The sequence below is a fragment of the Chrysemys picta genome, chromosome 5 (assembly GCF_011386835.1).
Source record: "Chrysemys picta bellii isolate R12L10 chromosome 5, ASM1138683v2, whole genome shotgun sequence".
Lineage (NCBI taxonomy): Eukaryota > Metazoa > Chordata > Testudines > Emydidae > Chrysemys > Chrysemys picta.
In genome coordinates this window covers 35,862,688-35,887,437 of record NC_088795.1, presented here as the reverse complement: position 1 = coordinate 35,887,437, position 24,750 = coordinate 35,862,688, and the positions used below count along the sequence as shown (strand labels likewise).

Here is a 24,750-nt window from a genome sequence, read left to right as displayed (position 1 = left end):
GCAAATGTATAGTGGTGGGATATCTGTTTTAGTGCCTAGTGAGCAGCACTTGCAATGAAAAATATTTTGCTCTTAAAACAATAGAAGGCTATGGGTATGGTTTTGTGGTGAAATGGGAATGGATGCAGCCACAGAGCTGAAGAAAGGAGGAAAGTGTTGTGGCTACTGAAATATGCAGCATGTTGAAATAAGCATTCAGTGATCAGAAAAAAATGAAAATAATTATTGCAGTTGCTCCACTGCTCGCTGGAGGTTTGAAACGACTACAAAAAAAATACTGGGGTGGTTAATTATTCTGTGTAAATTGTGCTCTGGAGCAGGAACTACTCAGCAGAAGATGGACATGATATGTTCTTGGGTAAGTTTTTGCTGAACAGTTAACTTGAATGATTGGCCCCCAAGCCGTGACAATGCAGAGCTGTGCCCAAGTTAATGTAGCTTCTCTGGTGCTCTGCTCACTTGTGTGTATCATTAAAATTTCTAGAGGCATACCCCAGTTCTTTGTCCTGCTGAACTGCTTTGAGCTGCTTTATAATTCCTTCCCAGTGAACTGTGGGTAAACTTTTGTCTTTCTGCGGTAATTGTGGGAAGGCACTGGAGGATTTTCAACACATGTGTGCTTTAACCTATCCACTTTACAGTGAGGAGAGAGGCTATGAGCCCACACAGCAGTCACCCTCTAGCATATAGCTCCAGCAAGGCCAGCTAGCCAGGAGGAAAGCACCACCAAACTCAGGTGAGGTTTTTTTAAATGTAGACAGGAGTGGGGGCTGGGGGACTTGAATCTCAATCATGTGTCAGACAGATAATGCATGACCAGAAGGTTCCCCCTCAGAATTTGCAGTGATATCGTCTCACTGGCTCTCTAAAGGGAAAAGCAGTAGAGTGCTTTTGTGTTCACCTATTTTTCCTTCACCTGGAGTTACCTTATTGCTGTGAAATAGATCAGTACACTCCCCCAAAACAAAGAGGATCTCTGTTAGGATGAGCAGCATTTCTTGGTTAAAAAGGGTCTTGATTTTTTTATTGACATAAAATTGAAAATAAACACAAAGTCTCCTACCTCAGTCTCATATTGGGCACAGCCCTTCCTCCCCGAGGTCTGCAAGTTTCCAAGCTGGACTCAGCTTTTCAGCCCTTCCCAGGCTCTGCTTAGCTCACCCTGGGCTCCTTTGGATCACTCCCTGCTCTCTCCTGAGGAGCTACTCCCAGATTTTTCTATCTGGAGTCTTTCCCCACTTTTTATCTCTATAGGAACTCCAAGGCCTTTCTATGCAGAGTCTCATTCAGTTTCCTGTTCTTCTCTGGCTCTTTATAGAGATCAGCTGCCCTGTATCCGGCCCCATTGAGAGGCTCTTAATGAGGCACTGGTAGATTGAACTTGTTCTCTCTTAAAGGGCTCAGTTCCAGATCCTGTGATAGGGAGCAAGGACTGAATGAGGACTTTAGGATTTGTCTCTTAATAGGCACTTATGTATGGGACCCACAAAAGCCAGCAGATTCTATGGGGAGAGGGATGTTTCCTCAGCCCTAGCCCTCTCAAGGAGGTACAGTCACTCCTCACTTAAAGTCATCCCAGCTAACATTGTCACGTTGCTGATCAATCAGAGAACATGCTTGTTTAAAGTTGCGCAATGCTCCATTATAATGTTGATTGGCAGCCGCCTGCTTTGTCCACTGCTTGCAGAAAGAGCAGCCTGTTGGAGCTAGCTGGTGGGGGCTTGGAACCAGGGTGGACCAGCAGCTCCCCCCCCCCCACATCAGCTCCCCACTCCCCTAAGTTCCCTGTGCAGCAGCTGCCCAGCAGGCTATCAATTGCCAGCAGTTCAGCTGTCCCTCGCCCCACTGCCATTTGCTGCTCCTGCTCTCTGCCTTGGAGCTACTCCTGGGAGCCTCCTGCTTGCTGTGCAGGGGGTGGGGAAGAGGGGTGCTAATGTCAGGGTGTCCCCCCTCTCATCATTCCCCCCCCCCCACTTACCCCATCTCTATAGAGCGGCAGGGGACACAACAGGGCTCAGGATGGAGGGAGCTTGCTGATCTATTTAAAAAGGCAATGTATTTAGAGTGGGGCACATCTCTCTCACACACAGGGTGTGTGTCTCTGTCTAACATGCTGTCTCCCCTCCCTCCATTCGTGCTGCCTTGTAGAGCGTGAGGCTACATTAACAACAATGGATTAACCCTTGAGGGCTCAGCCGAGTGCTAGTTCATCATTTAGCAGTAAGGCATTCCCTGGGAAATATCCCCCCCTCTGACTTCACCACCTCAACCAAGCTTCACAATCATTGCTGTGTATAGTATTAAATTGTTCGTTTAAAACTTCTACGGGTGCGTGTGTGTAGATAGACGATAGATTCTTGTCTGGTGACCCAGGTTGTGGGATACCCAGGTTCAGTTCCCCTGATGGAGAGAAAGGATTTGAACAGGTGTACCCCCACCTCTGAGGAAAATGACTACCATGGAGCTATGGATATTCTGATTGGGGAGGAGGGAGGTCTCCCTCAATCACTGCTGTTGAAGCCATTCCAGTTTGGATATGTAAACAGTATTTGGGAAAGAGAAAGCAAGAATGTGTGACTATAGTCCTGTGATTAGGGTGTACACCTGGCAAGAGAGAGACCCAGTGTCCAATCCCCCTTCTCCAGTGATTAATTATGGATCCAAAGTGGAACACCTTCAACAGGGCAAACTGAAGGAGACCCACATCAGATTAGCCCAACAGTGAGGGCACTGTTTCCAGGGGAGACCCAGTGTTCAAATCTTCTCTCCCCATCAGCAGAGAGGGGAACTGAACTTGGGTCTCCCACATCCTAGGCTCTAACCACTTGGAATAGATGCCCTCTTATTTTTCTAGCTAGATTTTGAATGGGTCCTGATATGGTAGGCCTGCTCAGACCATGCCAACTGGATCTGTCTCAAGGGGCAACATGAGCATTCCTCCATCTATCTCCTACTGGTTTGTGGATCATGCTGGAGCTTAGGTATAAGATAGACATCTTGGCTCCTAGAGAGGCAGCAGTGCACATACCCAGAGGCAGGGCCAGCCTTAGGGAAAATGTTGCACAGGACTGGGCTTCAACTTTCTTGACCTATAAAATTTCTGTAGAGCAAATACTTCAGCACAGCTCCAAAAAGGTGCTTAGGTGCCTAAACCCTAGACGTAGATGCCACTGCAATCCATAAAACCTCCACTTGGTTGTTGCCTGACCCCATCAGTGTGTAAACCTCACATAGTGGTTAAGTTTCTGCCTCTGGGCAGGGCCGGCCTTAGGGGTGGACCACCCAGGATGCCATAGTCAGGGGAACACCATGCAGCAGCACAGAGGTGCATGCTGTTAGCTGGCAGGGGAGCACCACTAACTCAGATGCGACATGTAGGGGTATCATGGCTGATTCCCCACTCTGGCACTTTGAGTGCAGAAGGTGGGGGCCCGCAAGGAATTTAAAAAAAATTAATACTTGCCACTCTAGGCTTGTATTAAACCCCCAAGGTTACAGCTTTTCTCTGATCTTGGCTTGGTAAATGCTGCCATCACCCAAGTGAAAAACTGCCTCTTGCAAATCCTGGAAAAACTCACTTGGGAAGTTTTCCCTCAGGCCCCTCGGCTTTTCCACCCCTCACTCGGGGAAGCCGAAAAAGAAAACAACAAAAGGGAAATGGAGCTGTTGCCACCAGCTAATTGAAAAACACATGCACAGACCTTATAAGACACAAAACCAATCAGGTTCTTTAAAAAGGTAAATTTTATTAAAAACAAAAAGAAAGAAAATACATCTGGAACTTAAGCTTTTGCTAGATTTTAAAAAAGCAATTCCAAAAATTAAGCAGTTAAAATAGCTTTCTTGGGGGGGCGGGGGGGGAAGGGGCAGGGTTTCAGCTTAAAGGTTACAAGCAAACAAAAGCATCGGGGGTTAGCACAGAGGAGTCCACAAGCCTTACAGAAAATAAAAGAAGTAAACCTAATTGCATCTATCTAAACATTCCCTGTCCCAGTGAATTCTTCTAGGTATGGACGATGAATTTTCATACCTGGTCTAAACTTTACATAGCATTCCAGCTGCCCCCATCTCTTCAGTCCACAAAGGGAAAGGGAAAGCTTCCCCCCCCCCTTTTTAAAAAGTTCTAGCCTTCCCATTGGCTCTTTTGGTCATGTGACACTCCTTTTCCTTTACCTGGGGGACTTTGTTAACCCTTTACAAGTAAAGGAAGCAGAGACCAGCCACCAAGAGGGACTTTATAGCTAACTAGCTGGCTGGGTGTCCATAAAAGGGAGGTTTCAGAGTAGCAGCCGTGTTAGTCTGTATCCGCAAAAAGAACAGGAGTACTTGTGGCACCTTAGAGACTAACAAATTTATTAGAGCATAAGCTTTCGTGGACTACAGCCCACTTCTTCGGATGCATACACATATGCATCCGAAGAAGTGGGCTGTAGTCCACGAAAACTTATGCTCTAATAAATTTGTTAGTCTCTAAGGTGCCACAAGTACTCCTGTTCTTTTTGCATAAAAGGGAGCTATCCCGTCTCCCCTCCTCATTTATCTAGCTCAGCTGGTTAGCATGTGGTGCTATTAATACCAAGGTTATGGGTTTGGTTCCCTATGCTGGCCACTCAGTGGCTGTAGAAGAGCTCTTGCTCTTTTGTCTGACTGCCACATGCAGGGGTGGGGAGTGAAAACAAGGGAAGGAGGCAGGCCAGCCACCTCTCAAGTGAAAGCCAGCACCCTGGCAAGGCAGGCATCAGTACTACTATTGCTCATGTACCAAGCATGGCTATACCACTTGAGCTAATTCCCAAACTTTGGCTGACCTCCTGGGTGCCAGTAAGGCAAAGAGAGGGCCCTAGAGTCTTGAGGGAAGCAACAAGAATGTGCCTATTCATCCCACTGCAGCAGAGCAGGGTGGAGAACACAGGCATCAACCCCCTCACATGCAATACAAACACCACCACTTGAGGTAATGTCCCAGGCCCTCAGCCACAGCTCTGTGTTGCTGCTGCAAGGCAGATGTGGGCCAGGGCTGTGCAGCTTTCCACCCTGCAATGGCTCATTTCTTGAGTAACCAAGTGGGGAGAAGAGGGAAGGGGGCACTGCAGGCAGCCAGTCCCCTGGCTGGCAACACCTTCAAAAAAGGCAAAAAGGAGGGTTTGGTGCCACCCCCGGCCCTTGGACAACATGAGCATCAATCCTATCACCTCTTACATACTAAGCAAGAGCGCTACCATTTGAGCTAATGCCCCTGACAAACTCTAGCCTAGGCCCACCCATGTGCCAGAGGCTGCAAAGTCCCCCCCATGGCAGCTTGTTGCTTCCAAAAATAGCTTTGGGAGGCATGTTTCTTGGGGGTTCACTTGAGTGTGACATTAATAATGCCAGTGCTGTGAGCTTAATTGCCCTTGGTGGCTGCAGGCCTTCAGAGGGTGGTGGTTGTTCTTTTGTCTGACTGCTAAGGGGACGGAGGACCTAAAAGAGAGAAAGATGGAAACTGGCTGCCTGACAGGGAATGGGGGAGAGTCCTTGCCCCAGTGCCTGGAGGGCACAAGCATCAATCCCCCTACATCTCAATTGCAAAGCAAGCGCTCTATTGTGTGAGCTAATTCCCCACCTTTGGCTCATCTGCCCAGTGCCAGAATGGCAGAGAGGGCTCCAGGGTCTTGAGCAAAGCCACACAGAGCAACAAGAAAGGACTGGCTCCCCCTGATGCAACAGAGCAGCCTCACGAACACAGGCATTGATCCCGCTACTGCTCAACTCACTGTGTTGGTTGCTGCAAGGCAGATGAGGACTAGGGCTGAGCAGCTTTCCACCCCACCATAGCTAGCTTCTTGGGAGGCCAAGTGGGGGAAAAAGGATCACTGGAGATGCTCAGCCCCCTGGGTGCCACTTTTCTAAACAGAGAGTGGAGAACCAGCCTCACCACCCTGACAACCTTCTGCCAGTGAATACAGGCATCCATCCCAATAGTGCTCACATAGCTAAACAAGCAGTCTACAGGCTGAGCTGATCCCCTAACCCTAGGAATGTGGAAAAGGCTCGGAGGGAGGGGAAAGGGCACTATGGGGACAACAAAATGAACATGAGTCAACAACATGAAGCAATTGATAAAAAAGCTCCTAGTGTTCTGGGGTGTTGTAACAGGGTTGCATTCACCTCTCATGAGCACCCCCTGGCCAAGTGCATGGGCCTGTACTCTTTTTCTTTAGCCACTGGTCACTTTGACATACACAGCAAATATGACTGCTCTATAAATAGGGTGTAAATAATAATAAATGGAGATATCCCATCTCTTAGGTTGGAAGGGACCTTGAAAGGTCATTGAGTCCAGACCCTGCCTTCACTAGCAGGACCAAGTACTGATTTTTGCCCCAGATCCCTAAGTGGCCCCCTCAAGGATTGAACTCATAATCCTGGGTTTAGCAAGCCAATGCTCAAACCACTGAGCTATCCCTCCCCCTACCTAATGATGGTCTTAGCCCTCTCCATCTTAAAATAGTTGGGCTTTTTGGTACCATCGTTAGAGACAGCTATATCAGATTGATATGGAAGGGTAATTCCAATGTTGTTTAACATATACAATTTCACATTGGATGCTGGAGTGTATGGTTCTTTCATAAAACGGTAAATCTTATCCTAATGTCAACATATGTGCTGTGTGTTTTTTTTTTAAACAAATAGCAGAGTACACATCCATGTACATTTTGACACAATGGTCAAGAACACAGAGTTGAGTTAAATCAAGCTCATGCATGCTCCTTTTAAGCTTCTTTTCAGTATAAAAAGAGTCTCCTGTAATATCAATCAATTATATTTTGCATGACATGCTTTTCCAAAATCTCAGAACCACCAACTATTTCCTTTTCCACTGCTTGGTTCTCACTCCCACTACTACACCCAAACCTATAACCCATCCTCTCTTCCTCCTGGCATGCTCTCTTCTTCCAGATAGAGTCATGATTCATGTTGCCTGGTATTGTTCATCAAGAGCCAATGCATCTGACAGACCCCCTAAAGTAGTTTGTTTCTGTATCTCTAATGGAAATGGGACATTGGTTATTTTGGCACTCATATGACTTGTAATAATACATAATGACCCCTCTGAATCTATCCCACGCAGTAGCACAGATTTATTGACAGATCACAAATACAATTTTGCTATGAAACAGCCCAGGAACTCTTGTAAGCATTTTCTGATATTTCCAAGATGGAGCCTGAGGCAAAAATCTTTTTATTAATAAAAACATTGGAGGATGACAAGTAAGAACAATGTTACAATTAACAAACGTTGGTTTGTAAAAACCTCTCCAGTCTCCCTATGCCTTTGCTTTACCAACCAGATCAGTGGTTCTGCATCATTTCTGCTGTCTGACCAGCAAAATACACAGAAAATCATCCTGCGATTCACTATATTCTACACTCCTTTGCTGATAGAAAAGTTTGTGGGATTTGGGTCACAGGAAGAAACAATGGTAAGTTTTGGGGTACTGTGGGCTAAGTGAGAGGTGACTGGGTGGTGGGGCTGGGTAGTGTAGACAGTTGGCTGGCAGGGTTGCACGGTGGAAGGCTGGTGGTGGGTTTGTAGCTAACACCTGCAGTGTACCTACTACAGTTTAGTTTCAGGATAATGTCAGGTTTACCGTTACCATAGCATGTGGTATCAAAACAGACTATTATATCTGGCTATAAGACCTCAGAGCAAAAGAAAAGGTTCCATCTCTTTCTCCACCCATATTCATGTAGGTGCGATCCGTTACAAATTCTAGGTGTTTCACCGTTCTGAAGTGTTTGAGATTATGGATATTGTAATGTTCATCTGCATACATGATTTAGATAGCTGGAGGTATGAAGAGGTAGCAATGGAGTATGGTGATCAAGCTAATTTAAGGTCACATGACAGATACAGCTCCACCTCACTCACATATGACTTTCACCATTTCATAGGCCGTGAGGCTACAGGATACATTTAAAAAGATTCTTTACCCACAAAGATGCTTCTTTATTAATCTCCCTAGACAAAAAATAGGGGGTTAAAGTACAGGAAGGAAGGTTTGTGAATTTCTTAGCATATGCACAATGTGCCTCACTGAATTTGGTCCTCTGGCTGGATCATTAGCTTGCCCGGCCTGGGCACTGATGGGGAATGCAACATGAGTGCTGATCCATGCCCCCATTTGTCAACTCAAACACACTTAAAGACCTAGAGAGTAGATTGAGAGTTTTGAAAACTAAACTCCAGTGGTCTCACCAATGCATTTAAAATGAACCTTCAAATGCTCAGTTCAGATAAGAAATCACATGTTCTGATGCCTATCTGAATCTTAGCCAAATTTCTTGGATCTGCAAAACTGGAGCTCTATTCTGCTGAGTGCCCTCAAAAATAACTGAGTTGAAAGTACTCTGGACCTCAGAGGATCAGAATCTGGACCGGAAATCTCACTCAGCGCTATCAGGCTCTCCTAATTCTTTTGATCTTCCCTGCATCCAGGGGATTGGTAATGCTCAACAGCTACACTTGCAAATAACTTATCATTGCTTCTCTTTGTAGTGCCAGATGGAACCAGGGAGTAAAATTATATATTTACAATTATATTTTTAAAAGAAAAATGTTTCTTAAAATCACAGTTGGGAGCATCAGACAGGTTCCACATTTGTTTAACAAAACTCAATGCACAGCCTTCAGCTCATGCTCAGTCAAGGCTCATCTCACGTCCTGCCCATCTGCAGACAAAACCTGGAGAGGATGGAAAATGAAACAATTTTAAAAACAGTTAAGCCTCTATGAACGCTAAAGTTTCCATTTTGGTCTGATGTGCATTTTGGGCTAAGGTTTGGATCAACTATGCGGCTTAACCCATTGCTAAGTTTAAGTGATTGCGTGATCATGTCTATATATATTGATATCAATGGGAGCAGTGATGGAGTAAGGTAATATTCAGTATGAATAAGGGTATCAGAATCTGACTCACATTCATTAATGACCAGATTATGAGCCTGAAATCAATGGGAACATGTGTAGCACATGTATCACAATCTGGCCCTAAATTTCCACTGGGATGCTTGGAACAGTGCTGTAGAAAGTGGCCTTCCCCTCTGCTCAGCTCCTGGCCTACTCCTCCCCAATCTCCAGCACCTGAATCCTTCAGAAAACCCGTAAACTATTGGTGTATAGAGGTGGAATGATGCCACACAGAGGTAGCATTGTCTGCATTCCTAGATCAGCTGGGGCCCTAAAAGCCCCTCTGTTCATCATAAGAGTGTGCAGAAGAGCACAATGTCTAACTCTCTGTTCAGGTTTGTGTAGTTTTTCTCATACATCCACTGGGCCCTCACGGGCCCTACTCAGTTATATCAATCTGTAAACTATATTAATGTTAAAAAGGAAAGAGAGAGAGTTTTGGAGGCAACAAGTCTTCACATATTAGCAGCAAAGCAGAAATTATTATGACTGATCCCACTGGAAACAATGGAGAAATAAGAGTCGTGATGCTTGTATACGTCGATACTGCATTTGAATACATCGATGGCAGTATTAGAAATGATTTATTTATTTTCAGAGAGCCCCTTTCTTATGAACTATTGCTTGTCCCTTTTAAAGGGAACACAAAAGTATTTATTTCTTCCATCCCTCTCCACTTCTGATCCCTTTACAATACAAATAAACTCTGAGTTTCATTCCTGTTTTTACAATGAGGAGATTTGAAAATCTGCCCACATCTCACAGTCAGCTGTTCCCTTACTTCCTGAAAGTTTGTTTGCCTTTTGGTTTTTGGATGGATATACTATTGCCAGTTATCTAATCCTAATTTGCAGTAGAAGGCATGCAAATGCAAATGTTTTAATGCATATTCCTTTCTGGTCAGCTGATTTTGTAAATATGGGAGGAAATTTTTTGCCATGCATCAGTTTATAAAGCTATCTTAATGTAAAGCCAAGTGGCTTAGAGTAGAACAGATGCAGGAATAAGTAGCAAAACACAAGAGAAAACCACCATTAAAATGGAAGAGGCTGAAACCTGAAATCTAGCCGCTTTCTACAAATACATGTGGAAAGACTAAAGACTAACCTTTTTTATTCTCAACTTCTTTTCCTTTATATTCCAAGAACTGATATATCAACTTTTGGCTGTAACCTTTTCTATGCTATTAGTTGCAAAAATTAACTGCTGTTCTGGACTTTATTCTATTTGTACATTATAAATGTGATCAAGTCAGGATCACTTGTACCTAAGTTACCGTTAATTTTTAGTTAGAGTACTGCAGGATATGAGAGACCCAAGATCCAGTCCCCCTGCTCCAGTGACTCTATCCAAAGCAGAACAGCTTCAAGAGAGATTGAGGGAAACCACATGAGGGCACTTGCCTGAGAGGTGGCAGATCTCTGTTTAAATCCCTTCTTCCGACTAGGCAAAGGGGGAACTTGACCTAGGGGTCTCCCACATCCCAGGTGAGTACCCCATCACTAGACTAAAAGTTATGAGCGAGGTTGTCCTCTCCCTTCCTGGTTTTATGTGTAGTTAGTCATGCTCAGAGTAGGACTACCAAATCGGGCCCCACAGGTGACTTAGGCACAGGAATGCCTATCTTCCTCTGGTTCATGAATCACATTAGGGTTTAGACATCCAGATCTCTAGGGCAGAGCAGCAGGGTGCATGCTCAGAGGCAGAAATATACATAGGTGCCGACTTTCTAATGTGCCGGGGGTGCTCCCCCTGGCTCTGCCCCCACTCCACCTCTTCCCACTCTGCCCCGTCCCCTGAGCGTTCCCCGCCCTCACTCCCCCTCCGCCCCCAGCACCTCTTGCATGCCATGGAACAGCTGATCTGCAGCTGCTGAGAGGCACTGGGAGGGAAGGAGAGGCGCTGATCAGCGGGGCCGCTGGCAGGCAGGAGGCACTGGTGGGAGGGGGAGGTGCTAATACGGGGGTTGCCAGTGAGTGTTCAGCACCCACCGTTTTTTTCCGTGGGTGCTCCAGCCCTGGAGCAGCCACGAAGTTGGCACCTATGGAAACATTGAAAAAACGTGGGCACCAAGTGAGTTTAGGTGCCCATAGGCTTTGGTGGCATCTGAGTGGTGGCTTTGTGAATACCAATGGCACCTAAATCTGGGACTTAGGCACCTAAAGTGGCAGTTAGGCACCTCAATCCATTTGTGAAGCTAGTGCTAAGTGACTTATTGGCCTAAACCCCTTTAGAAAAATGCATCTTAGGCTCCTAAATAACTTGAGTGCTTTTGAAAATTTAGCCAAAGTCTTTTAAAAAAAGAATCCCTGTGGAATTAGAACAATTCTAAGCAAAGGGCTGCTTGTTCTTAAACAGATAGAGAATGACCCGTAAGTTGTCAGTTTCTATGAATCTGTGTAAAGTACCATTGCAATGGAGTTTTCTTCTTTTCTTTTTTAACCACCTATATAAAAAAAATCACTTAAAAAGTGATCTCCTGGAGACCTTTAAAGCCAGGGAAGGTGACAGCAGGGGCAAAAGGCTTATTCTGAGGGTCACATTTCATTTGCATAAGCAAGTAACCACAGGGCACAGTGGAATGTCTGTAAATGGATTTCATTACAGAAATTCAGCTTAAAGGGACTATAAATAATCCTCTGACGAACACTGTATATTGCTTCAAGTTCTTCTATCATAAAAATATTTTAGTAACACAACAATCCATGAAAGCAGGAAATGAAACAGAAGAGGCTGCACATCTTCCCGTTTTGTGCTCTCAGGGCAACATTATATTGTAATATGTTTTAAAGAAGAAAAATGTGATATTCATATTTTAGAAAAGTAAGCTTATCAAAACAAGGTTATGTCATTCCATATGGCTGACACAGGGTGGCTAAACAAATACACAAATCTTTTCTGGCTCTTTCCCAACCTTCGCAGATCATCTGCTCAGCAGGACAGGTGTGCTGGCTTCATGGTATTCTGCCCAAAGGAACATCTCAATATATATATATCAATCTGTACAGTTTCTTGGATGAACTTTGACTGAGGGGGCATTTAAAATACAAGTTTCAAGTACTGGCATCAGACTGACCAATTCTGACCATATAAAGATGCAATATAGGCTTCATATCCCAATTCAGCAAAGCATTTAAGCTCCTGGTCAACTTTAAGGACATGTTCAGGCCCCGTTGATTTCAATAGAATTTAAGCATATGCTTTAAATGTAAGTGCTTTACTGAACAGGGATGGACTGAACAGGGATGGACTGACTTACATGCTTGTGGGTAAGCATGTGCTTAAATGCTTTGCAGACATGAGGCCTCACTGTGTAATACACACAAAACTTATGCCCAAATAAATCTGTTAGTCTTTAAAGTGCCACCAGACCCCTCGTTGTTTTTATGGATACAGACTAACATGGCTACCCCTCTGATACTTGACACAAAACTTGGTACCCTTCTGCCATGATGAATTAGCTTCTACTAGTGGGTTCTGTTTCCTTTCAGAGAGATGTCAAAACCATGAATTTTAGACCTAGATGAAAACTGTCCCAAAAGTTGTGGGGTGTACAGTCCAGGGTTTTGATTTGAAATTGTCTCTACTGGAAAGGGTACAAATCAGCAACACTTCAGTGCATCTGTTCATCATATCACAGCCAGTTCTGAATGTCCCCATCCTATTGTGCTAGTGCCAATGCAGGCATGAGATGGGATAACAGATAACTCGGGATCTTTGTATGCTGCATTGACCCTGTGCGAGCAGCAGAAAGGCATTGTATCTACGGTAGCTGTCCAGCATGCAGAAATATGCACAGTGCAACACCTACAGAAGGTGCCACATACACTTTTACTTGCTGTTGGCCAACTTCAGAGGAGGGTGGGGGACATGCCCCTGCCTCCTTTACAGGAACAACCTTATTCAGGAGAGCAAAGACAGCATCTGTAGCTGTCCCCTGCATTGGAAGGCAACAATTTGGGAGACTCTTTGCCTTCCCCAACCCTAGTACAAGGAGGTTGGCCACAATCTGGCTGTTAAGTTTCTAAAGATATACTTATAAAGGAAAAAGCATGGAAAATATAGCACCTTTCTGCTAGGTGAAAGAAAACAAATAGTCCTTTGTAGCAGTAATTGAATCAGCTAATATCAGTTTATGTTAGTTTTTGTTTCATCTTGTTTATTTTTCTAATAATTACAATTATTCTCACACTGGCATTACTGTTTTCTCTGGAATACGTGTGCTCAGTGAAAAATCAAATTGCATCAGAGCATGTAACGAGAAAATGTAATCCATCGTTATTAAAAAAGACAGTTCAACTTTATCTGGGTGTTAAATAGTACAAATCCATGAGAGTCACTGAATGTTTTGAAGTCAAAACGAAGGGCATTACTGAGGCTGAAGTGGATTTGTCACAGAATTATGTGTATTACATCAGAAATGGTCTAATACATGGTTGGGGAAAATGTGCGTTTCGGGGACCGGGGTAGAGAAAACAGGCTGAAGACCATTTATTTGTTTTCCATGTCTTCAAATAAATCAAAATAGCTTCTAAACAGCAGGTTATTTTAATGGAGATATTTAGGATTAAACACAGTCTTCCTTGAATATAAACCAGAGTGTACTCCACTATTAATTTTAGAATGCTGTTTCTGGAGCAGAGCCCATATGCTGCTGTGTAGAGTTAGGCAACATGATCCAGAGGCTTGACAACAGAATTGGGTGTCAGGCAGAACAACTTGGTCAAGTCATTTAGCTTCTCTATGCCTCAGTGTCCCCACTGGTAAGATGAGCACAGTGATGCTTACCCACTTTTATTAAATACTTTGAGATCCACAGTTGAAAGAACTATATAAAGGTTAGTGGTAGCATTACTAAATGTGTTTGCTATTCTGAGACAATACCCAGTACACACAGCGGAAAGGATCATTTCCACAACACAGAATAGAAGCCTGGCATAGTTCATTCATAGGATTCAGGCTCTTTGTTTGAATCACACTGGCTGTAGCAGTATGGGAACCATTCATAACAAACCCTGAAAACAAAGTGAAATGCATTTACTGGCAGATTTAGTTTAGAGATGGGCCCAAGTTGTAAGGTTTGAATCCAGAACTCAATTACGCTAAAGTATGGGGGTTTCAGATCTTGGATTTATTTCAGGTCCATAGTTTCATTATAAACCCAAACATTAGGTTAAATTAAACTACTCTGGCAGTGTTTGTGAACCTTCCCAGTTTTGAATAAAGCACGAATGATTTACACAAAACTTGGTGTGTTCAGTTCAAAGATTTTTATTTTTATTTTTATTTTGTTTGAACTAGCAGCACAAAGCAAAACTCAAGTCAATGAAAAAATCAAAATGTGCATCCACGTGAAATAAGTTTATGGATAGTTTGTATGAACCATTGTTTCTTTTAATGTTGTACATGCTGTCATGCTAAACAAATCACTGGCAAAGCAACTGAATAAAACCTATGAGCCCAGTCTCTACATGTCCCTGCTTTCTCTCTCCCTTCCCTAATTCCTTCCTACTTCATTCACTTATTTCTGATCTTTCTCCTCCTCCTCTAATGACCCATCTTTCTTTCTCATTCTGTCTCAAATTTTTACCAGCTCTACCCTGGAACCTCTTTCGTCATGCCACTTAGCTAAGACTTGTAGCACAAGAATTAATGGGGGGAAGAGGAAGCAAGAACCCAACGGAGGACATCTCTGCATAGCAATCCGCTAAAGTGCTTACAAGCAGGGTGGGCAGCTTTGTGGTGATCTTTACATGAGCTCCCATTAATATGAACTGCCATTGTCTACTTTGATACAGCTTTAACTAGTTCATATAATGTTTTTTCCATTATTTCCCCAAATTATTTAGCCTCAAACATTTCAGGGAGATGGAGAAGATATTATTGATGACCTGTTCATTTTTCAACCACTAGGCTGTCCAGTTTTGGTCCTATGCGATGAGCATTCTGTTCTCTCATGCAGAGGAACCAGCTCCCATTCTAATCCCAGTTCCTCACTCCCTGGGCTGTCCGGTGAAGACTGAATACTGTGGAGGTACCACATTTAGACCTATGGAAAGAAAGCACCTTCCATTATTTTGCAGTGACCCCTGAGGCTGAACTAGAAGCAGCAATGAGTACTGCCCAGCCTTCCTAGGTCAAGGAAGGTCACCATAATACTGGACCTTGAGGAAGATAGGGAGAATCCCTTTACTGAGGTGTGAGGAGCAAAAGTCCTCTTTTTAGAAGACAATCCCTCTTCGCCCTCATTAAGGTAAAGTTTTAAAAAAAATAAATTCCAAACTATCATTTTTTTTACTTACTTTTTCTAGCAGAAATCACTACAGGATGAAGAGTCAAACAAACAGCTGCACCTGCAAGCCATTTTGGAAGGCAGAAATGAGCCCACATGGACATTTTCCCCCCCTCTCCCTCCAGGAATATTCAGTTGACATTTTAAAACAAATTCATGCTGGTACTTTATACCATTTTGTATTTGTTTCATATGAATATTCTAGCAAAAAAGTTTCCTGGTTGGGATAGTCCCCCAAATTTGTGAATTCTTGACAAATAATGGAAAATGTTCACAGAAAGAATATGTGTAGTTACTGGAAACTTGATTCTAAGATTTCCCGCCCATTCAGTCAGGGAGCAGAATATTGTATGTAATCTTTGGCATATGTCCAGTTAAAAGAGCTTTTATCTCAAATAATGAATACTCTCAATTAATAGCTTGTGAATCATCTAGAGATCTAAAATTATTAAGAGGAAATATTTGGTGAATATCTGTTTTGATTAAATGTGTGATTTTGTTAAATCGGCTCATGGACAATTCAGGAAAACAGGTAAATATAGTTAATTTTTGATTATGAATTATTCACCCAGCTCTACTGGAAGACAGTGATTATGGAATGCTAAATTAAAAATTCATTAGGATGCATTCACTGTCCTTTACTGTTTGGTACTGTTATTGACTTCATTATGAGAAAAGTGTAGATGGATACAACACAGGCATTAGATTTTCCTGACAACATAGCTCTTCTAAGGAACAGCTCAACTAACATGTAAGCAAAGACCGAAAGACTGTCCAGAATCACAAAAAGATGAGGTTAATAATTAGTTATGAAAAATCAATTCTAAAGAGAATGCCAGCAACTCCCAACTTAGGCATTACGTTGGAAGACAATGGAACACAAGAAGTGAGACCGTTCACAAACCTTGGCAGTAACATGCAAGCCAATGGGATATCCCGAAGGAAAAAATGTTATGAATTGGCAGGACAGCAGCTGCATTAACCAGTTTAAACAAGATTTGTCATTGAAAATCTAACATATATAGACCAAATCACAAATCTTTAAATGTTATTTCCATCTTAATATATGGATGTGAAAACTAGGAATCCACCAAAGGTACAGACATACATCTAAATGGCTTTGAAAGGAAATTCTTTGGAAATATACTAGATATTAAATGGAATGAACTTATAACAAATGCTGAGGTTTGTCAGAGAGTTCAACAACCCCTTATCTCCAAGGTTATCAAGAGGAGAAGATGGAAATATCTGGGATATGAGGTCAGAAGGAAGCCAGACCGTCTGCCATGGCAGGCCTGCCATTGGACAATTGGAGGAACCTGTAACAGTGTCTGACTGAAAAAAAAATCCCTCCATCAAACAGTACTTAGAGAGGGAAAACTTATGGGACTTAACACAGAAGACATGCAAAGAGAAGCTCAGGATAGACAGGGATGATGGAGGCTTGTTCGTGCCCTAAGCAATGTTTGATGGCATAGGAAGGATTCAGATTCAGAACTTAGAAATTGCCCTGCATTACTTCTTGAAGTGGCATTTCTAGAAATTACACAACATGCTGTTCTGCAGGAGTTCAAAGATTTTCCTACCTAAACTGAATTTTTGTATATTCCCAGAAATCTAGGATTTCTTATTCCAGAGATTAAAATACCAGGTATCATTGTTTTTCTGGAACTTGGTGAAAAACTAGATCAGAGGTGGGCAAACTATGGCCCGCGGGACTGTTCTGCCCGGCCCCCGAGCTCCTGGCCCAGAAGGCTAGCCCCCGGCCCCTCCCCCGCTGTCCTCCCTCCCCCACAGCCTCAGCTCGCTCACTCCGCCGCTGGTGCAATGCTCTGGGCGGCAGGGCTATGAGGTCCTGGGGTAGCGCAGCTGCGGAGTCCGGCCTGACCTAGTGCTCTGTGCTGCGTGGTGGCAGCGGTGGCGTGGCCCGGCTCCAGCCAGGCAGCGCGGCTGGAGCGCCACCAGCCACTGGTGCTCCAGGCAGTGTGGTAAGGGGGCACGGAGCGGAGGTTGGATAGAGGGCAGGGGAGGTCGGGGGGTGGTCAGAAGGTGGGGGTGTGGATAGGGATGGGGGGGAACAAGGGGTTGAATGATGGCAGGGGCCCCGGGGGGCAGTCAGGAAGGAGGGGGGGTTGGATGGGGCAGGGGTCCCGGGTGGCTGTCAGGAATGAGAGGAGGGGTTGGATAGGGGCGGCGAGGGTCCGGGGGCGGTCAAGGAACAAGGGATTTGACTGGGGCAGATAGGAGATGGGGGCCGGGCCATGACCCCCTATCCTAGCCGGCCCGACATACAATTTACAAAACCTGAGGCCAAAAAGTTTGCCCACCCCTGAACTAGATGTTGGGGAGCTTTTTGGTATGGGGAAGGTTTGAGGTGCATATTTTATAAATATTTATCTACTAAAATAAATGTTGAAGTTAACTATAATTAGGGTGACCAGATGCCCCGATTTTATAGGGACAGTCCCAATATTCGGGGCTTTTCCTTATATAGGTGCTTATTACCCCCCCCCCCCTCCAGATTCCACACTTTCTATCTGGTCACCCTAGCTATAATGTAGAGCAAATTCACACATTTTACAAAAATAGAAATCTTCCATCCTGTGTTTAACATAACCTGGCAAATTGGTAACCATTTCTGTGGCATATAGTCTACCCTCTAAACATGTATGCATCCCACTACGCCCAGTCCTTACTCAGACAAAACTCTCACTGTAGCATTACCTGAGTAAAGGCCCTAACTTTAATGGGAGCTACAAGCATGTGTTAAAGCAAAATAGAGTATCTGGCAAGATGCTTTTCCATCCCTTCTGCCAGGTGCTGATGGCAGCAACAAGAGTCAGGTGCAAATCACTAGGGTTCCTTCTAAGAACGTCAACAATAGTTCCAGCCCCCATCCAGAGTCATAGTCTCATTTCTGACTCTGGGAAATAAAACAAAACAACTCTGGTCACCTATGTGAGTGTTTTTCCCCCCCACTCACAAGCACTCCGAGTCCTTTGGGAACATGGGGCACATGAATCTTTTAGATGGGAAAAGAGGGAAACACAAGAAAGAAACATAAAAAGACCTCCATGTGTCAATATCTACTCATATAAGAAAGAGCAACTCAAAATGCATATAGCAGTCAGCCTTTCCCAGCCTCTGATAATACACGTCTGGCTACTGAAGGACCAGAACCCTCTCTTACTCAAATCTTACCCTTCAAAAATGCCAGTCACAGGACGAGTCAGTCTCAAGGTGGCCCAGGGGCATCTAGGGCTGGTTCTCCTCCAGTCCCAATGGCACTGCTCTGCCAATGAGCAGCTACCAGGTGCAGGTCAGTGATTCAGCTCATCTTCACCAGGCCAGGTGAGCCAGGGTGTTGTGAAGTCAGCTCTGCCCTGCGGGTTCAGTCAGGCCTCTTTCAGTAGGCAGCTCAGAAAAGCTCTGCTACTGGCTCAGTCAGGCCTCTCTGTAGTGTCACCTCATCTACACCATCATCAGTCCAGTCTCATCACACAGATTCCTCCATGCAGGGTCAGAGGTTCCAGATGGAATAATCCAGAAAAAACAGGACCTTTGGACAAAGTTCCTGCTTCTAGGATACAGCATTTCTCCCCTTTTCTTTGCTGGAACCAAACTTTATTTCCCAACCTTAGTTCATCTATTGTCCCTGATGGAGACCCCTCACCGAGAGCATATTTAGCAGCAGAGTTTCTCTGACCTTTCATTAAGCAGTAAGAATAATTAGTTATTACTGCATATGCACATTAAAACTTAAACAAATTGTAATCAAAACAACAAAGCTTAGATGGCGAAATTATGGGTAACCAATATGCAAAGGAAGCTGACCAGAGTTGGCTTTTCCCCTTCTCCTCAATAGAGGGAGCTGAAACTTTCACCTCTTTAAGTTTTCTGGCCATCAGAGGCGTAGCGAGCGCCCTCCGTACCCTCTGACCGGAGGGGACCCCGCAAGGAAGGGGGCCCCTAAAAGTGGCAAAATAAATACTGCATTCCAGTTTCTGCATTGTAAGGGGCCCCGCCCAGACATATGTTCGGAGGGGGCCACCGTTCGGAGGGGGCCACGTTCTTTGTTGCTACGGCCCTGCTGGCCATGAGGCTTACACTTTGTGTAGGAGACTTTTATTTATATCATTCTAGATGCTGGACACAAACGTACCTTTTTCACATTTAAGCATTTTATAGTTGCTTAAATATAAAAGAACATTACATTCATTTGGCAACTCAGAGATGCTATGTATAGTCTGATTGTACCTGTGCTGTGGAAAGGCAGTTAATTATGATGTGGTCCACAACCCATAAATGAATGAATTAGCTATCCATAATCACCATACCGCATATCAACAGTCTATTTATCTGCTTGCTGTTTAGCTATGTACCAAAATGCAAGCAAATTTGTGATCTATTCACAAAATAAAATACAGTGCATAACCCTAGTTTGCTTATGCTGCTGGATGCAAGATGATACACAGAGAAAAATTCATGAGGACATCTGGCTGCTTAGATTACTTTTATTGTGATTTAATTATCAATTAACAGTTTAAGAAATGATATTAGCTGTTGACCTTGATCTTTTGTCTCTTCCGACTATTAAGAAAGCCACAGCAGCAAACCACTGCAGTTATCAGTTTCACGATAAAGAAATTATATATTATGCCTTCTTTCTATCTGTTAGCTGGGAACCTGTTCCATGTAAAGTCAAGCATATCTACTCTGTAGACACCCCCTAAAAGACTAATAGCTAGTAAATTAAGCCAGACTTCAAAGGCAATCCTTACTGAGACAAATTAGGCTACAGCGATAGAAAGGGCCAGCAGCAATCATTAATCTAACTGAAGGCCATTGTCTGAAACGTTCAGTTGTTTTTAAGATCAATGACCATTTCAAGATGAATAGTTCATAACTTTACAATATATCTTTCTAATTAATATACTATTTAAGCAATAAAGGATTTCAGTCTGGATTCAGTTCTTCTATACTGTAACTACTAGAATAAGCCAATTTCTTTTGTTTAAAAAAAAATTAACTTGGATCTCCTGGAGTTTTAAAAGTAATTTGAGAGAAACATTTTCATAATGGTGTTCACAAAGCTGAATTTCTTGTGAGAACTTCCTTGGGTGTAAATTGATTAGTTCACAAACACACCTGTACCCTGCACCTTTTGTCATTCATTTACCTCTGTGCAAAGCAGGTGTAAGTTGCAACCATCTGGGTTTGATAGCATGTAATACCCACTTTGCATTAGTCCAAATGATGACACACAGTGTAAGGCAGTAGAGAATTAAACCCAAACAGTGTATCTGTGCCATGCTTTTTAAAGCATGGTTCATAGCATGAGAAATATTAAAGACATAACAAGGAAGCAAGTCACTTGAGTGTATGTTTGTAGGCAGCTATATGATAAAGCTGTACATGTATTTACAGAAAACAAAGCAAGCTTTATACAGACTAGTAGAAATTTTTCATTCATAATTGAATAAAATACTTTATCCACACAAGTACCTCAGTTCTCGCAATTGCTCTTGTTGCTAGCAAGTGGCTTGTATCATATGAAATTTAAATGCTCCTGTGGGTCGGTTTCGATTGAAGTATTCTCTTTATTCATGCTGGGCACTCCCAAGACTATCGGCACCTGTCAGTTAAAGGTATTATGTCAGTTGAGATGGTACTTTACAGTACTCTAGCAAACTGCTGTACCGAATACACCATTTTCCTTTCCCTCACTGCAAGGGCTCTGGTAGTAAATATAAAGCCAAAGCACTCCCTCTTGTGGACAAGCCCAAGGGAGGGGCCACATGGGGAAGAAAGCTCTGAGATTCCCTTCTTGGAGTTTTCCTCAAAATGTTGCACCAGAGAGTGATATTTGCACCATCTGCCCCATGGAAAGGAATTGAAAATTCTATCTTTAGAAAGTTTGCATCTTAAGGATTTGTTGGAAGCCAGATTCATGCGTTTGGAGTCAGAGACTCTGTGCCCTTGAAATTGCTAGTAGGTGGTCTACTGCCTTTCTTGGTCCCTGGCAGCTATGCTAGAAAGGCTCCCTCTCCACTCCAGCCACTGGAACTACCCATAATAAAGAGGAAGGTGTTCAATGGGTCCGAGAAAGCTTGCAGAAAACTTAATGCAGTCTCAGGCTCTATTGACTTTTTAGTGGATTCACCTCTGTTTGCCTGTTATCATAACAGGTTTACTTCATATTTAGGAAAGGGGGCGGGAGGGATAGCTCAGTGGTTTGAGCATTGGCCTGCTAAACGCAGAGTTGTGAGCTCAATCCTTGAGGGGATCATTTAGGGGTCTAGGGCAAAAATATGTCTGGGGATTGGTCCTGCTTTGGGCAGGGGGTTGGACTAGATAACCTCCTAAGGTCCCTTCCAACCCTGATATTAAACAAACAAACTATAAAAGTAGTTACACTAAATAATTGTGATGGACCTTTTAATCCAGGTTTACATTAGGGTTTTCTTGCTTTTGGCAAGATTAGGTCTTACTCTAGGTTAGTAAGAATTTGTACATGTCCAAGAGAAGTCCTTTCAGATGACTACAGCATGCCAACCTGCAGTTTTAGACACCTAGTGCTTCCGGTGAGTTATGAATCCTTGAACTGTATTCAAAAGTAAATTTACATATATTCTGCAAAAGGGCTCTTGCTTCACTTTCCACAGGGAGATTCTGATAGTAAAAAAGATCAGGAACAAGAAATGAGCTGGCATTTTACTTTTGTTATGTCAGCCAGAAAGCAGCTTAGGATGCTCTGAATCATCCATTTCAGTGACTCCGCAGAAGGACACAAAATCTCCTGCAGCTTCAAGCTACTGAGATTATATACAACTGTGATGAAAAAGCAACAGCAGAAAAGAATGCAATATGAGCCTGTTTTTAGTGAACCCAAGGAAGGAAACAGGAAAAAAAATTGTTTTCTAAATAAAGTAAAATGATCTCATTTCAAAGTTCACAGAGAGCAGGTTCTTCCTGTGTAAGAAGATAATGGGGCATCTAATTCTAAAATGAAATCTTCAGGAAACAAAGTGTGACATTATATGATACTCAGAACACAAATGATTTTACAACAGCTGCCAAGTTCTCAAAGTTTTAAATAATTCCCACTGTTTGAAGTTGTGCCAGCTAGCATACCTGAAAATTATCATGTCATATATAGAAGTATAGATTAGAAAAGAAAACGGTTTAAACTAAAGGCAAAATCAGACTGTCTGATCCAGAGGCCAGATCTCTATTCCATCTCTTTACAAGTCAGATCCATGGAAGTTTTCCACATAGAGTGATGGCAGAATATTCATGGTGAACACTCACCCCATGATTTCACTGGCTGGCCAGTGACTGGGATCTGGGGAAGGATTCCAGGAACTGAGCCTGTGGAAAAGACTGAGGAAGGGCTGGCTATGAGGAATTTTTTATTTGGTTGGAGGACCTCATTACCCTACCAGCACAGAGAAAACTATCCTTAAGAGGAAACTGAAACAGCAGATGCCTCTCCACACTGGAGAAGTAAGATGACTGTTTCAACCAGCACTGTTGGCAGGGTTGACCCCCACCCATCAAGGAAAGAGCATTGTGGAAGACATCCTGTGTTGGTGACAGCAGCAACTATAAGATTAGGAGCATCAACCAAGCTTCCATCCTTCAAATTCTGTAGAGGCAGCAGTGGTCCAGTAGGAGGCATTACAAGAGATCCAGGAATGCAACCAGCAGTTCTTGGGTGTGTCTCCTGTGACAGCTCACAAAGATACCCCAAGAATAGCATCTGGACCTACCCTAGATGTGGAATTCCAGTGGGCCACTCTCATCCTCCTCACAACTCAGAGAGTTCCCTCCTAGGGATTGGAGGGAAGTGCTGATAGCCTGCTTCACTTGTAGGAGACATGGGCAGTGGACAGAGAATCTGAAGAATACCAATGATGAAAGCTACATAAAGATCAGAGCTATTCAGTATCCCCTTACCAGGGCCAGATAGTTCTAGAAGCTGCAATGGAGAACACTGCTGTCCCTACTGCTAGCCAGCTGCCCATTGTGAAGCAGCAAAGACTGTGGAGTTGGAAGGAGTTAGGAGGCAGGGAATGTGGAAATAATTAATTAGGTAATTATAACATCCATTAACCAAACTATTTTTGATGCCCTAGGCGGGAGAACAAGATCTGTTCTGGGAGCCAGGCAAACCATAGGAGGTAAAGCCAAAGGGACTGATAAACTTTTCATTCTTAGTGAAGATGATGGGGATACAGAGGGGAGAAGAGGCCAGTAAAAGGCCTGGTGGGGGGTCTCCACCAAGGGTAGGGGAAGCACTCAGCCCCAGAGGGGATGTGGAAAAGGCTTGTAAAAAAGAAGGCTCTATCATGGGAAGGGGTACCAAATGAAGGCAACATTGGTGTGGGCTTGAGGCCAAGTGTTGACCTCAAGTGTTATTGTTTAGAGGCCCCAAGCCAGGACTTCCAGATGGTGTCAGGATTGGAAGCCCCCTTTATTTCATGTATCAAGGGAAGATGAGGGCAGACCCTAGGAGGAGTATTAAGCCCAGGAAGGGCTTGTTTGTTTTGTTTAGATTTTTCTTTGCTTCAAAACACTCTACAAACCCGGGAAAGAACATCTTCCAAGGGAAACTGAGGCAGCAGATATATCTCCACACTAGACAGGGAGATTTCTGTTAAAAATATGAATCTAAGGCCATGAGTGCTCATGTTGTTGCCAGGGAGTTACGATGACCTTGCACTTTCCATATTGCTAAATAGGATGGGGCTCTCCGCTAAATATCAGCTAAATGGGAGGGAGGATCCTGGGCAGAGTTGTAGTATGGGAAAGGGGGTCTTGGGATGGAAAAGGTTGAGGATCACTGGTGTAGGGGACTTTTTTGCCTTTATTTCTGGAATGGTTTGTGTAATTAATGGGACAATTTGGCCCTAAGAATAGTTTTTATTTTCCTTCATTTGTGAATTTTGTTACTCAGAAAGATTTTAGTTTTGTTTATTGTTTGGCAAAGATTTGCTATTTCAATGTTTATTTCTGAATTCAGTGACTGCTACTGCCTTTAGGTAGCCAGAGTATAAGAAATGACTGAATAGAACAACAAATGCCACATCTGAATATTTCATTGTTAATTTATAAGGGCTGTTATTTACAGAATGAAGCAGCTTCTCTGATTCATGCCATGGAAAATCAGAATTATATCTAAACTGTCCTCTGATTTTGGGATTGTATTATGTTCCTAGATTAAATGTGAGAAGATAATGATGCTGAGTTGGGCTGGTAGAAAAATGCAGTAATGATTTTTGCACAAAAAAATTGTTGAAATTTCAAAAAATAAAAAAAATTGGAACAGCCACAATGCTGATGAGTAGTCCTCTATATCTCTCAAATAAAGACAAGATAACTGGAGGAACAAGATCTTCACCTTGCATTTAACTCTTGTAAACTATATTTTAGTTATATTGCAAATATCCCTAAAAAATCATCCCTACCAAACATCCTTAGGTTAAGTGTGTCCTGACTTACATAG

At 43.3% G+C, this 24,750-nt stretch overlaps 2 long non-coding RNA genes across 5 annotated transcripts in view; both read right to left on the bottom strand.

Moving 5' to 3' along the window:
- The window catches only part of LOC135983588 (uncharacterized), a 36,634-nt gene extending 35,314 nt beyond the window's left edge, over positions 1 to 1,320 (bottom strand). The window contains exon 1 of the long non-coding RNA XR_010601290.1: positions 1,064 to 1,320. This is a non-coding gene — a long non-coding RNA (uncharacterized LOC135983588). The remainder of the gene's footprint in view (positions 1 to 1,063) is intronic.
- A 3,101-nt stretch (positions 1,321 to 4,421) lies between these two features.
- LOC112059823 (uncharacterized) overlaps positions 4,422 to 24,750 on the bottom strand; it is a 42,182-nt gene continuing 21,853 nt past the window's right edge. For 2 of the 4 annotated variants that reach the window (XR_002889096.3, XR_006176762.2), the window contains 3 exons: positions 20,748 to 20,877; positions 18,444 to 18,625; positions 4,422 to 8,725 (listed from right to left, as the gene is read on the bottom strand). This is a non-coding gene — a long non-coding RNA (uncharacterized LOC112059823). The other 2 variants (XR_002889098.3, XR_002889097.3) reach the window with 2 other exon arrangements.